Below are 13,968 nucleotides of genomic sequence, written 5' to 3' on the forward strand. Positions count from 1 at the left end.
AATATGGAGGGAAGAAAGGGAAGTCCCACCATGGGATCACTCTCTACCTGGGATCTTAGAACAGAGCAAACCATCACCCTGGTGGCTCTGCTACTCAGCCTAATTAGTTCTATTAAATTAAAAGTTAAAGTGGGGAGAACAGAGAAGGAACATATGCATTTTGAGGTGAATTGGTGTGACCTGGAAGGGATTAAAGAAGTGGGGATTATTCCTTGAAGGCTGAGTTTGACTCAATAAAGCAGGAAAGGGAGCTTGGGCTGTAGCTGGAGGTGTCCCAGGGCGGCAAGAGGTCTTCAGAAGTGGTAAAGTGCTAGAGGCAGAAGCGTGGGGATGTCTCCATTGTTGCCCTCAGGCAGAAAGAAGACGCAAGACAAAGTCCTCCCCAGAGCATGACTCTCTCCGGAGTCTTTCAGGCAAAACAACCCCTGTTTGGCCACCCTGCCCTCTGGCTCTTATGTGGGGAGATCCTATAGTACAAGTAAGTGGGGGATCTGAAGAGAGAAAACTCCATGCAGTTTGCTTTCTTCCAATGCTTCATAGCTTTGCCAAGTGTATCACCCATTTGAAGATTGATCTTTGCTCTGTAGACAGGACTTGAGATACAGACATGGGAAATGACTTACCCGAGGTCATGGCTCGGTTCTGTTCTGGAACACTCTATTTCTGCTCTGCCGACTGGTTTTTATGCCAAGCATTCCCATTGCTGGGGCATGAGAAATAATGGTGTCTTTCCAAAAAAGAGTCTTTGATGGGGAGATCAGTCAGGTAAGCGAAGGGATGGTTCTGAGGGGGCTCCTCTCCCATGCAGCCATCTGTCCTTGAAAAGGGTGCCAAAGGCTTTCCTGAGTGAAGGGAAAGAACGGGCCCACCAGCAACCATACCTCAAAACGGTTGATAAGCACTTGCTCGTCTATTCTGGGTCTTTCCCCTCCTTTTCGTCATTGCACCGCCGTGGTGTTGAAACTGGCTGAATCAGCACGGAATCGTTTAGCAGGAAATGATGAAAACTGTCATTTTCCTCTGTCTGCACGGTAACACAGCGGGGAGAGCTGACGAGGACGGAGGGGCCGTCTGACAGTGCCTCCGGCCTCAGATTGGAGTGTGGGTGGGAAGAGCCCACGATCTAATCAGCGGCCCTTCCCCGGGGTGGGCTGGGGACTCTGAACGTGATGCTGTCCCTGCGGCAAGGACGCCAGGACCCACAGAGAGGCCTGGTGAGGGGAGGACAGAAAGACAACCTGGGGGATATCCCTCCAGGAAACAGACCCGCAGAGGATGGGGTCACCAAGTGCTCATTGCAGCTACTGGAAATGGTGCTGGGCAAGGGGCTTCATGATGGGGAGGGGTTTCCCTTGGTTTCCAAAAAGTAACAGGGAGCCTTGCTGAAATACTACCCCCAACCTCACTCAGGGCGATGTGAGTGCTTTTACCACGCTGTCAGGATTTTTCATCACGGCTCTGTAATGTTATCATGCAACTTTGCCCTGTGAGCCTCAGTTTCCTCTTTTGCAAAATAGAGATGTTAGGACCTAGAGCTGTAGCATTATTGGGCTGAATAATGACATAATGACTCTGATAGCGCTTTGAGCAGTACACATTATTATATTATTCAGAATCCAGAGTCTCCGGGGCATATTAGAGCCCTTATTCTATCACTCCTAAGTAGCCAAACAAGCAACACTCTCCCCCCCTCATCCCTAGCTTAATGGGTTTAATGCAACTGTGGACATAAACACTGACCTATATGTTCCAATCTGAGTGGGGTGTGTCTGTGGGGGGGGGGTGATTAATGGAAATGAGACAGTCCCCAAAACCCAGAGTTGCTTCTGCATTCTCTGAGGCCAGGAGACTCTATAGCAGTGACCATGCTTCACTCGATATCCAAAAGAAATGTGAGCAATGTTGTTAACCATTTGCATATTTCTAAAGTCCAGATTTTTGGCAACGTTCATATGACAATTTAGAAATGATGTTCCAGAAGTGAGGGAGGAGAAGTAATGCAAAGCACGCTTGCTATTTTTGTTTAAAAATTGAGCAGGCAGATGCACAGCCCAAGGAGCCCCTAAGAAGGGGTGGTGCAATGTTAGAGCCCAGGGCAGGGCCAGCAGAAACACTGAGTGCATGGCAGGCCATTATGCGATGGAAAGATCTGGCTGGATCGACGTTACCCTCACTTAGGATTATCATGCCACTGAAGCTCTGCCCAACAATTTTTTTTCCTGTATCAGTCAGCATTTAACAATGATTTATACCATTTATACTCTTTAAAAAATCTTTCTGGAAGGTCACTTTGGCCACTGTGTAGGGGATGAACTTCAAGGACATGCTCTCAGAATAGAAGTGAGGGCTGTGGGCAGCTACTCTAGATGAACTTGGATGGTGACTTGAGTCAGGGTAGTGGCCGTGGAAATAGAATGGATACACCTATTCGTCACTAGCAAATTAATTAGCATGACTTGTCAATAGATGGAATGTGGCTGATGAGAGAGAAAGAGGAAAAAAAAGGAAACAAAGATGGAACCCATGTTTTTGGCTTGGGCAAATGGGTAGATTGAGGTAACTTTATTTAGATGGGGGAAACCAGGGAGGAACTGACCTGGGTAGAAAAAGCAGAATTAAGAGCTCTATTTTTTGGACATGCCTGGAAGCCATTCAATGGGAGATGCCAAGCATGCAGTTGAGTACACAGGTTTGGAGCTCAGCTGAGAGAGATGTCAAGGCTAGGAATACAGATATGGAAGTAATCTTTTAGATATCTAAATCTTGGAAACTGGAAGGGATCACTTAGGGAATGAGTGCTTATGGAAGAAAGGGATCCATCCCAACATTTAGAAGAGGGAAAGAGAAACAGAGATCAGAAAAGGAGTTGAGAAGACATGTCCAGTGAAGTGGGAAGGAAACCAAGATAGTCTGTTGTCCTGCAAAGGGAGGCTGCTCTATATAACTGCTAAGGTCACTTTCATATACATGCGGAGTACATCATGTGAAATGCCAGGCTGAATGAAGCACAAGCTGGAATCAAGATTGCTCGGAGAAATATCAATAACCTCAGATATGCAGATGACACCACCCTGATGGCAGAAAGCAAAGAGGAACTAAAGAGCCCTTTGATGAAAATGAAAGAAGACAGTGGAAAAGCTGACTTAAAACTCAACTTTCAAAAAAAAAAAAAAATTCAACTTTCAAAAACTAAGATCATGGCATCCAGTCCCATCACTCCATGGCAAACAGATGGGGAAACAATGGAAGCAGTGAGAGACTATTTTCCTGGGCTCCAAAATCACTGCAGATGGTGACTGCAGTCATGAAATTTAAAGATTTTCAATGAAAAGACACTTTCTCCTTGTAAGAAAAGCTATGACTAACCTTGACAGCATATTCAAAAGCAGACATTACTTTGCCAACAAAGGTCCATCTAATCAAAGCTATGGTTTTCCCAGTGGTCATGTACGGATGTGAGAGTTGGACTATAAAGAAAGCTGAGCACTGAAGAATGGATTTTTTTGAACTGTGGTGTTGGAGATGACTCTTGAGAGTCTCTTGGACTGTAAGGAGATCAAACAAGTCAATCCCAAAAGAAATCAGTCCTGAATATCCATTGAAAGGACTCATGCTGAAGCTGAAACTCCAATACTTTGGCCACCTGGTGCGAAGACCTGACTCATTTGAAAAGACCCCGATGCTGGGAAAGATTGAAGGCAGGAGAAGAAGGGGACAACAGAGGATGAGATGGTTGGATGGCATCACTGACTTGATGGACATGAGTTTGAGCAAGCTCCAGAAATTGGTGATGGACAGGGAAGCCTGGTGTGCTGCAGTCCATGCAGTTGCAAAGAGTCGGACACAACTGAGCAACTGAACTGAACTGAAGTGTAAGGTCCCTTTCAGTGCAAACACTCTATGATTCTTGCTGCTCTTTGCATTGCATCTTCTCTTATTGACTGTATAGGCTGATACGTCCAGGAACTTGGATTTCTGCTTGCCTCTGGACAGGGACCTCAGGCTGTATAGGGTAACAAATTATCTGCTTATCACGACTGACACTACTACCATTATACTTTTGTTTCTTGCTATTATTTTATCTAACTTTTGGAAAGTTGACTGCAGCTTTTAATCTAGATGCTCAGGCTCCATCGCTAATCTACTACTTCCTTTGTCTACTTACCCCCACTTTTCTGCCAGGAAGGCTTCACCATCATCTCTACCCAATGAGTTTTTATCCACTTCATCTAGTTTATCTGCTGATAGTCCTCAAGGTTCAGTTGTTTTTCCACTGTTATTTGCAATTTATCTGATTCCACACCTGACATTATATCTTGCTGTGATATACAGTTGTCTGGCTATTGTTTATCCAGTCAAAGTGTATTTTTCTGCTTCAACTTTTCTCCCTCTCTTGAAAGTTGAGGATTGTGTCTATAACATCGCACAATCTGATGTTTGCAAATCATCCACAAAAATGCAGAGATAAGACCTAATTCATTACCACTCATGTTACCCTCACTTGGGGGGAATTTGGGGCAAATTGCTTTGCCCTTGGATGGCACTTCCTTTTAATTTTAAGCACTCTTTCTCCTACTCTCTCTCTTTCTTATTCCCACCACATCAATTTCTTCTCTGATTGGAAGACCATTTCTACTATGGTAGGCATAGTGTAAATATTTTATTTTGGTGATTTGTTCAGCGAGATCTATGCAGAGTGAAGACAAAATGCCGACTGAAGTCCCTGTGTGTGAAGAACACCGTGTTCAGCTTTTTACTCCCAAGGCAAATTATTTGCTTAAGTAAGGGTTTCTTCCTTGATTACAGCTCTTATTATTGAGATCATGTCTGAATTTCCCAGGTGTGTTTTGAATTTCACAATCTTGCACTGTACTCTCCAGAACTAGTCTCAGAAAATATATTTGCATGTGCTTTCAGAGACGGAGTCCTTACCTAGAGGAGTTGCCCTGGGAATAAAGAGCTACACAGAAACACAGTATCTGGGCACGTTAATTATTTTTCCTGACTGAGGCTATTTGCTGGCTGTTAACTGTGATAGCGACATCTATTAAGTGTCATACTGTTTGTTTTAGGAGATTGCCACTCTTGATTTGCAAGATCTTAGAGGATAATGAAGTGAATAGGTGAACATGGAATAAGCTATATTTGATTCATTCATCTAAGAAATATACATTGAGTACCTATGGTATGCCAAGAAAAATGCTAAGCATGGGGATCCAGAAATGAACAAGAAAAGTAGTCAGTCTATAAGGGACATTTAGGCAAGCAATTATAACATGTTGATAAGCCCTCTGACAAAATGCTCCAGGAGCCTTGAAGATGGAGTTACAAATTGCCAAGGGGTGCTGGGGATAACGTGACAAAGAATGAGTTTTGTGAGTGACTGAGAGCATGTCAGAGAAAGCGGGCCGCTGCACTCCAGAGATAGGCAGCTCTCAGTGTGGAGCAATGACAGGCAGTGCAATGGGACCAGGCAGGATGCAGGTGGGGGTCAGAGGGAGGAAAGGGGGCATCTCGGGCAAGTACAAGGGCCTGGCAGCTGATGGTGTCAGACCTCCTCCTGTGTGAGGGTCCGGTGTCTGATTCAGGGTGCCTCCTAGTGAGACAAGGGAAGGGGGAAATCATGGACCTCGCAAAGGGGCAGCGACAAAATTTAATGCATCCAAATAATTCAGCCACTCCTTACATAGGATTCTGATTTTCTCTCGGAAAATTCTACAGCTGGTTCTTGAGCTCAGATTTCTCTTCTGGCTTTGCCTTTCCCATTTGGCTGCCACAGATCTGGGGACTTACCAAAGGGTTTGGTTATTAACTTTGCTTCACAGAATTCCTTTTTCTGCTTAGCTGACCCTGGCTTGTATTTATCTCTATCTATTATCTGTCTACCTATCTATCCATCCATTATCTATCTATCCATTCATCTATCTATCTCTGCTGATCTATTCATATCCTCTCATATAACCCTTTTGATTCAAGGCTATGGTTTCATTTTCCCATCTTAGCAGTGACTATGTATGGTAGAGCTCAGTACTATCCCGGGAACAGAGAATCAGAATGGGCAAAGAACTCTCTTAATAGGGCTTATTGATATCTACTCATAAAAGGAAATGGGTGGGGTTTATTTAACTTTGTCAAGAGTCATACTATTCTGGCATGAGGATAGATGGGAAGATGTAAAGTGATAATAGTAATGACATCTGAAAGGAAAGTTTTCCTTGCAATACCAAATAAGGGCAAAGCCAAAGAATGTTCAAAATACTGCACAACTGTACTCACTTCATACTAGCAAGGTAATGATCAAAATCCTTCAAGCTAGACTTCAACAGTACATGAACTGAAAACTTCCAAATGTACAATCTGTATTTAGAAAAGACAGAGGAACCAGAGATGAAATTGCCAACATCTGCTAGAGAAAGCAAGAGAATTCCAGAAAAGTTCTACTTCTGCTTCACTGACTACAAAGCCTTAGACTGTGTGGATCACAACAAACTGTGGAAAATTCTTGCTGAGATGGGAATACCAGACCACCTGACCTGCCTCTTGAGAAACCTGTATGCAGGCCAAGAAACAACAGTTAGAACTGAACATGAAACAACAGACTGGTTCCAAACCAGGAAAGGAGTACGTCAAGGCTGTATATTATCACCCCGCTTATTTAAGTTCTATGCAGAGGACATCATGAGAGATGCTGGGCTGGAAGAAGCACAAGCTGGAATCGAGACTGCCGCGAGAAATATCAATAACCTCAGATATGCAGATGACACCACCCTAATGGCAGAAAGCAAAAAGGAGCTAAACGGAAAAAAAGGAACTTGATGAAGATAAAACACAAGAGAGAAAAAGCTGGCTTAAAACTCCACATTCAAAAACCCAAGATTATGGCATCCAATCCCATCACTTCATGGCAAATAGATGGGGAAACAATGGAAACAGTGACAAACTTTATATTCTTGGACTCCAAAAATCACTGTGGATGGTGACTGCAGCCTTGAAATTAAAAGACACTTGTTCCTTGGAGGAAAAGCTATGACAAACCTAGACAGTGCATTAAAAAGCAAAAACATCACTTTGCCAACAATGGTTCGCATCGTCAAAGTTACAGTTTTTTCAGTAGTCATGTATGGATGAGAGAGTTGGACCAAAAAGAAGGTTGAGCACCAAAAAATTGATGCTTTTGAACTCTGGTGCTGGAGAAGACTGTTGAGAGTCCCTTGGACAGCAAGGAGCTCAAACCAGTCAACCCTAAAGGAAATCAGTCCTGAATATCCATTGGAAGGACTGATGCTGAAGTTGAAGCTCCAATACTTTGGCCACCTGATGCAAAGAGCTGACTCATTGGAAAAGACCCTGATTCTGGGAAAGACTGAGGGCAGGAGGAGAAGGGGGCAACAGAGGATGAGATGGCTGAATGGCATCATTGACTCAACGGAAATCAGTTTCAGCAAATTCAGGAAGATAGTGAAGGACAGGGAAGCCTGGCGTGCTGCAGTCCATGGAGTCGCAAAGAATTGGACATGACTGAGTGACTGACCAACAACAACACTATCACTGGTAAATAGTAGAGATAGATTTTAGAGAGTAAGGGAGCTTTTCAGTTACTAGATATGAATGATATTGGGAGATTAAGTGGAATCATTGTAAGTAGCATGAAAGAAGTAGAAGATAAGAAAATAATAGGTTTGGTAAGTTATGATGCTTAGATTCTTTCATTTTTTAAATCACCAGTTCCCTTCCTTCTACCTTCTCAGTTGTATCAAGAGTACCATCAGAGCTAGGGTTCAGAATATAAAAAGAGAGCTGAGGGGAATGTCAATCTTACATTCACTATCTCTGGAACCCAAAGCATGCTAAAAATTTTAAGCCAGTGGCTAGCTCACAGAGACAGAAGTCAACTGTGGGGTGAAACTGCATCAGTAGGGGGATGGAGGCTAGACTTGAGGAAATGGGGTTGCAAGGCACTAAAATAACACAGTGAGGGCATTAGATTTCTCTCCATGGAAATCTGTTAGAAGAGGGAAGAAAACCATCTGTCTGGAAAAGTGTAAATATAGTCATGCATATGCCCAGGGGATGGACTTGTTTTTTTTCCTCTTAAACAATATTAACTAAAAGTTTTATGTAAAAACCCTATTAATACTTACTTCCACATTGTTGCAACCAGAAAGTACTTTGTATTCTGCTTTATCTTACCATTATTTCATTTACTTAACATCATAGCAATAGCATCTTTCATAATTCCACCTAGTCTTCAGAGGTTTTTTAATGGCTATGTAATACCCCAAAATATTGTTGGACTTAATTTAATAATGTATCTCAGGTTAGCTTTGTAAATCCCTTTCTAGCTTCATATTGTGTATTTTATGGTCTTCTTAATTCCTCTATCTATCCAAATTAGTCCACTTTTCCTTTCTCGAATATTCTTATACTTCCTTCTATAACCACCCCACAACCACCAGCAGAATGTACACTAAACTTCATCTCTGCTGATCTGTAGGGAGGAAACATGATATGATAGTAAAGCTTTCAGTGTCACACCAGAAATCACAATTTCAGTTTTTGTCACTTACTAGTTGTATGATCTTGGAAAGGTTACCTAATTTTGTGAAGCTTTTTTTTTTTTTTAATCTTGAAAATGCTTCAGGTATAACATATAATTACATATACCTTGAAACTAAAAGTGAAAGTGTTAGTCGCTGGGTCCTGTCTCACTCTTTGGGACACCATGGACTGCAGCCCGCCAGACTCCTCTGTCCATGGGCTTCTCCAGGAAAAAAATACTGGAGTGGGTTGCCATTCCCTTTTCCAGGGGATCTTCCTGACCCAGGGATGAAGCCCAGGTCTCCTGCACTGCAGGCAAATTCTTCATGGTCTGAGTCACCAAAGAAGCCTTATATATACCTTAAAGGATTATAACTATATATACTATATGTATCTTAAAGGGTTGTATAAGGATTGAACACAATTTGTAAAGCACTTGCTACAGAGTAGATGGTTAAAGACTCTGCTTGCTCAGGTCCCTGTGGCAAAATCTTTCTTTGAACTTACTGTCTATTCCACAGAGCACTTTCCACATCCTGCCTTGTATTCTAAGTTGTTCTTTTATGTGAGTAAGTTGAGCCTCCTAACATTCAGTTGAAAACACACTGCGAGCAGGGAACCTTATTCACCCTTGAATCCTCCAGTGGTGCTGTATATAACTCATACTCGTTGGTGGATGACGGAGATCTCTGCTGAATATCTGACGTTATGACCATTGCTGTAGCCTTACTCTGTGATGACTGCGGAGTGGAAGACGTGAGGGACAGGGCCAGTGGAGCAGGCCAGGCTCTCGGGTGGTGCCTTTCCAAAGTCTTCAACTCTTCACCGCTCATGGCTACCAGGCTTCAAAATGGCGGCAGAGCGCCGCGCAGCGTGGCGCTGCAGCTCCACCTACAGGAAAGGCGATTGGAGGAGCCGCTGGCGGCCCAACCACGTGACTACCTGCTCTCAGCCGCAGCCTGGGCACCCGGCAGGCATGTTCAGCGCGCATTTCACACTGTGACAATTTGAGAGACCAGGTGCACCCAAGAGGCAGGGGCAGATGAGAGCAAGAGGGGGGAGGAGGGAGCCCATCCACCAACAGACCCGAGTTCTCTGTTCCTCACAAAACATTTGCCTTTTACAAGCACTCAGGTAAATCCCAGCAGAACAGGGAGTGCCAAGAGAGGAAGCTGGCATTTGAAAGGCTTGCAGTATCAGCTAATTGGTCTCAAACCTAAATCATAAAAAGACCTGTAATTATGCTGCTTAGAATGAACACAGGAGGCTGTTGGGTGCGCGGTGCTGGAGCGGAGGGGCGGTGATGGGGAAGAGAGTCCGTTTTTTAAGTGAATTTATACTATTATAAGACCTGTCGCGGGTGAGTAATAAAAATGGCGATGCTAAGTTAAGCTTTGTGTTATCCTGTTTGCTCAGATGCTGCTTATGCCAGCTGTAGCCAGCAGAAAGCACTTTTCAATTTATTTTTATGACTCTTCTCTAAAAGCATTCCATTAAAGGAATATTACCCTGTATGAAGTTTGGAGGCACCAATGGCAGTTTATTTGCTTGTTGTGCTAGAAAGGAATAAACAGTTATCTGTGGTACCCATAATTTCAGTTTTGTCTTTCTCTCTCTCCAGTAAAGGGTCAAACGTGGCTTCTGCCTTCTGCCCTTCTGTGGACCACCCCCTCCTTCACAGAGTTTGCCTCAACCTCGGCCACATTTCAGTCCGGTCTGATTATCAGAACCGCTGAGTCTCAAGTTTGCAGCTTGCTCCGTTCATTTCCGTCATCCCATCGGTGAGAAGAAGCGTCTGCAGCCATCCTTCATGTCGGGAGTGATGAGCTGAAGGAGGCAGGGAGATGTCTCCTAAGGTAGAGTCTTTCTCCGCTATCATGGCTTCCAAACCTGCTTATTTGGCTCCTTTGGCAACACATTCCACAGAAGCTATGATGTATAAATGTGGGGACTTCCCCTTTCTCTCTCACAAATAAAACAATTTCTAGAAGGAAAACAAAGCCTAGTGGTTGAGAGTAATGGGTTTTGGAGTCAGATTGCCTAAGTTTGAAATCTCACCCTGCCATGTAGGACCTGTTATCTTAGGTGAGTTACTTAACCTCTCTGCTCTTATTTTCTTAACCTATAGAATGGGGATGTGATAGTTCTCATCTGATAGGTTTTTGTGAAGGTTGAGTGACATCACTGGTGTAAAGTGTTTAAAGAAGTAACTGTCCCATAGTAAGAGCTATAAATAGTAGTCAATTTTTTTAAACTAATATTGTTACTGAGATCTCAGTAAATCTAAGGGAAGACTAGTTTTCTGGCTCTGATTTCACTACTAACTTGCCACATCACCTTAAACTTGTCACTTCACTTCTCTGGGATAGTCATTTAAGCCCCTCTCTCATTCATGGAGGGTTATGAAGACTAGCAAATGGCAAAAATCATGATATGTGAATGGCCTTATGACTATTTATGATGGTTTTATGACCCAGATGAAGATGGTGCTAACTCATGGTGTCAGTATGTTCTTTAAGCATATTTTGAAGATCTAGCATTGGGATGTCAATTTCCGAGTGAAGTAGTTTTTTATTTAAGTAATAGAGTCTTTGAGTTGCAAGAGATCTGAGATGCCATGAAGTTTTTATTTTTAGGCAGGAATTCCTTCAATGACTGCAATTTATGGCTGTTCGCAGCCTATTCTCTAATCTGCCCTAGAATGGTGGATTCATTCTTTTGCAGGCTCATCTTTCCTACTTCTAAATGATAGAATGCCCTCCTTTACAGTATCTGAAATCTTCCTCTTGCTGTCACTTTCATACAGTTGTGTTGGTTCTGCCCCGTGAACCTTCACAGATGAGTCTAATCCTTTTCTGCATCACAGATCCTCAGATATTTGCAGACAGTAGTTCTTATGTCTTTTCTGTTCTTGGCAAAACTCCTCCAAACATTTCTTATATGCCATGATGTCCAGAGGTTTCATCATCCTAACTACCTCCACTGGATGGAGGGATCCTTTATTGTCAACATCCTTTATAAAATGTGCCTGAAACTGACCACAGAATTCTGATTGTTGTTGAGATTCCTTGATTGTGACGTCATTCTGTGTGATCAAACCTATGTGATCAAAGGTGAAAGAAAGTGAAAGTTTAGTTGCTCAGTTGTGTTCGACTCTTTGCAACCCCATGGACTGTAGCCAGTCTCCTCTGTCCATGGGATTCTCGAGGCAAGAATACTGGAGTGGGTTGCCGTTTCCTTCTCCATGGGATCTTCCAAACCCAGGGATTGAACCCCATTGCAGGCAGATTCTTTACTGTCTGAGTCACCAGGAAAGCTTGGTTCTTACTTTTTTTAAGTTGCTACAGAACCTTGGTCAAGTTATTTATGCTCTGTGACCATGTCCCCCCACTAAAGTGGGAATAGTAAAACTTGCCTGCTGCATCCCTCATGGAGTTTGTGTGAACCTCAGAGGTGAGCAGGTACATGAAGGGGTTTGAAAGAGCCTTGGGAGAAATATTGGGATGAAATTTTATGGCTCTTGAGTTTGTGTGATCTGCTACAACTCTTGTGGTCTCTCCCCCATAAGCCCTGCTGTGAACCCATTTGTTACTCCACATTGATAACTGTGTAGATTCATCTTGTTGACTTTTCCTGTCATTTGGGTTTGTAGAATCATTTCAGAATCTTGATTTTGCTAATCTGTTTCCTGGCCATCACACCCTGCTCTGTGTTACCCACAAATTCAAGAAGCCTGTCTTCTGTAGCTTTACCTGAATGATGGATACAGATATTGAAAGTTTCCCTTCATGAGAACTTCTGTTAGGCTCTCCTTGCCCACAACATACACAGCTAAAGTAACAACTGCCTCTTTCCTGTTTTCTCTCCTAACACATATATATTTCACTCACAGAAACAATTTCTCTTTTCTTTTAAAGATATTTGGGTAAGCACCTCCTCTTCACCTGTAGACAGTAATACTCCTTAAGGACCAAGAATGTGCTGTGTTTACAGTTGTAGTGCCAAAGGCACTGATCTTACCTTGCATATAGAAGTTAACTTCAAGGATGTTGGACCATGAGCAGAGATTTTCATATCCCCCAAGGAAGAATCAATCCTCAGTGGCCAGTGATTTGACCTGTTATGCCTATGCAATGAAACCACCATAAAAAGCCAAAATGATAGGCTTTGGAGAGCTTCTTAGTTGGTGAACAAATGGAAATTTGGCCAAAATGGCGCATTTGCAGAGAAAGTGATGTGCTTTCATAATAAACTAATAATCTAGTAAGTGAAAAGTGAAAGTGAAAGTCACTCAGTCATGTCTGACTCTTTGCAACCCCATGGACTATAGTCCATGGAATTCTCCAGGCCAGAATACTGGAGTGGGTAGCCTTTCTGTTCTCTAGGGGATCTTCCCAACCCCGTTATCGAACCCAGGTCTCCCACATTGCAGGAATATTCTTTACCAGCTGAGCCACCAGGCAAGCCCAAGAATACTGGAGTGGGTAGCCTATCCCTTCTCCAGCGAATCTTCCCAACCCAGGAATCGAACCAGGGTCTCCTGCATTGGAGGCGGATTCTTTACCAGCTGAGTTATGAGGGAAGCCCCATAATCTAGTAAGGAAATATAATCTAGTAAGGAAAAGGTTATTCTGATTCAGTAAGCCACTCTAGCAAATTAACCAAACCTGAGGAGGAGGGAGTGTTGGAACCTTCCATCTGTAGCCGGTTGGTTACAGGCCTAGGTGACAGGTGGGACTTGTGATTGATGTTTAAGGGGGGAGGGGCAGTCTTGTAGGACTGAGCCCTTAACCTGTGGAATCTGATGCTCTGTCCAGATAGATACTATCAGAATTGAGCTGAATTGTAGGACTCTCAGGCAGTTTCACAGAAAATTGGTTGGTGTCCTTGATGGAATTGATTGCAGTTATCAATGGTCAAAATTTACTGTGTTCCAGTTTGAGGATAGCCTGTTCCATTGTTTTAGTTTGGAACTGATGGAATTGATTGCCCCTTGATGGAACTGATTGCAGTTATCAATGGTCAAAATTTATTGTGTTCCAATTTGAGGATAGCCTGCTCCATTGTTTTAGTTTGCTAGAGGTAAAGTGTTTTCTTGGAGGGAATCATTGGAAGTAATTTGTGAAGTCATCAAAAAATAATTTTGAGCCAGTGGGATAAATAAAGCAGTTTAGTAGTATGAAAACATAGGTAAAAAATAAACTAATAACAATGTATTGAAAATTATGATTGAACATTAGCTAACATTTTCTGGGGTTTACAAAGTGTCTGGTCTGTGAAAGTTACAAAAAAAGGAAAGAGAGAGAGAGGAGAGGGGAAAAAGAGAGAAAGAGAAAGAAAGAAAAAGGAAAGAAAAGAAAGAAAAAGGAAATCATCAAGCAACTCTTTGGTGAGTTCTTTGAAGTCTAATACTTCTTTGGTTGTACAATT

The 13,968-nt window shown here is 42.8% G+C and overlaps 2 long non-coding RNA genes across 2 annotated transcripts in view; one reads left to right on the plus strand and one right to left on the minus strand.

The window, feature by feature from the left end:
• LOC122452193 overlaps positions 1–13,968 on the plus strand; it is a 28,348-nt gene that overhangs the window by 13,227 nt on the left and 1,153 nt on the right. The window contains exon 2 of the long non-coding RNA XR_006272621.1: positions 10,160–10,394. This is a non-coding gene — a long non-coding RNA (uncharacterized LOC122452193). The remainder of the gene's footprint in view (positions 1–10,159; positions 10,395–13,968) is intronic.
• Positions 3,070–6,946, minus strand: LOC122452194. Its single transcript, XR_006272622.1, has 3 exons — positions 6,813–6,946; positions 5,680–5,681; positions 3,070–3,105 (listed from the first exon to the last, which is right to left on the minus strand). It is a non-coding gene; the product is annotated as an uncharacterized LOC122452194 (long non-coding RNA).

Source organism: Cervus canadensis, chromosome 13 (assembly GCF_019320065.1).
Source record: "Cervus canadensis isolate Bull #8, Minnesota chromosome 13, ASM1932006v1, whole genome shotgun sequence".
NCBI classification, from domain to species: Eukaryota; Metazoa; Chordata; class Mammalia; order Artiodactyla; family Cervidae; genus Cervus; species Cervus canadensis.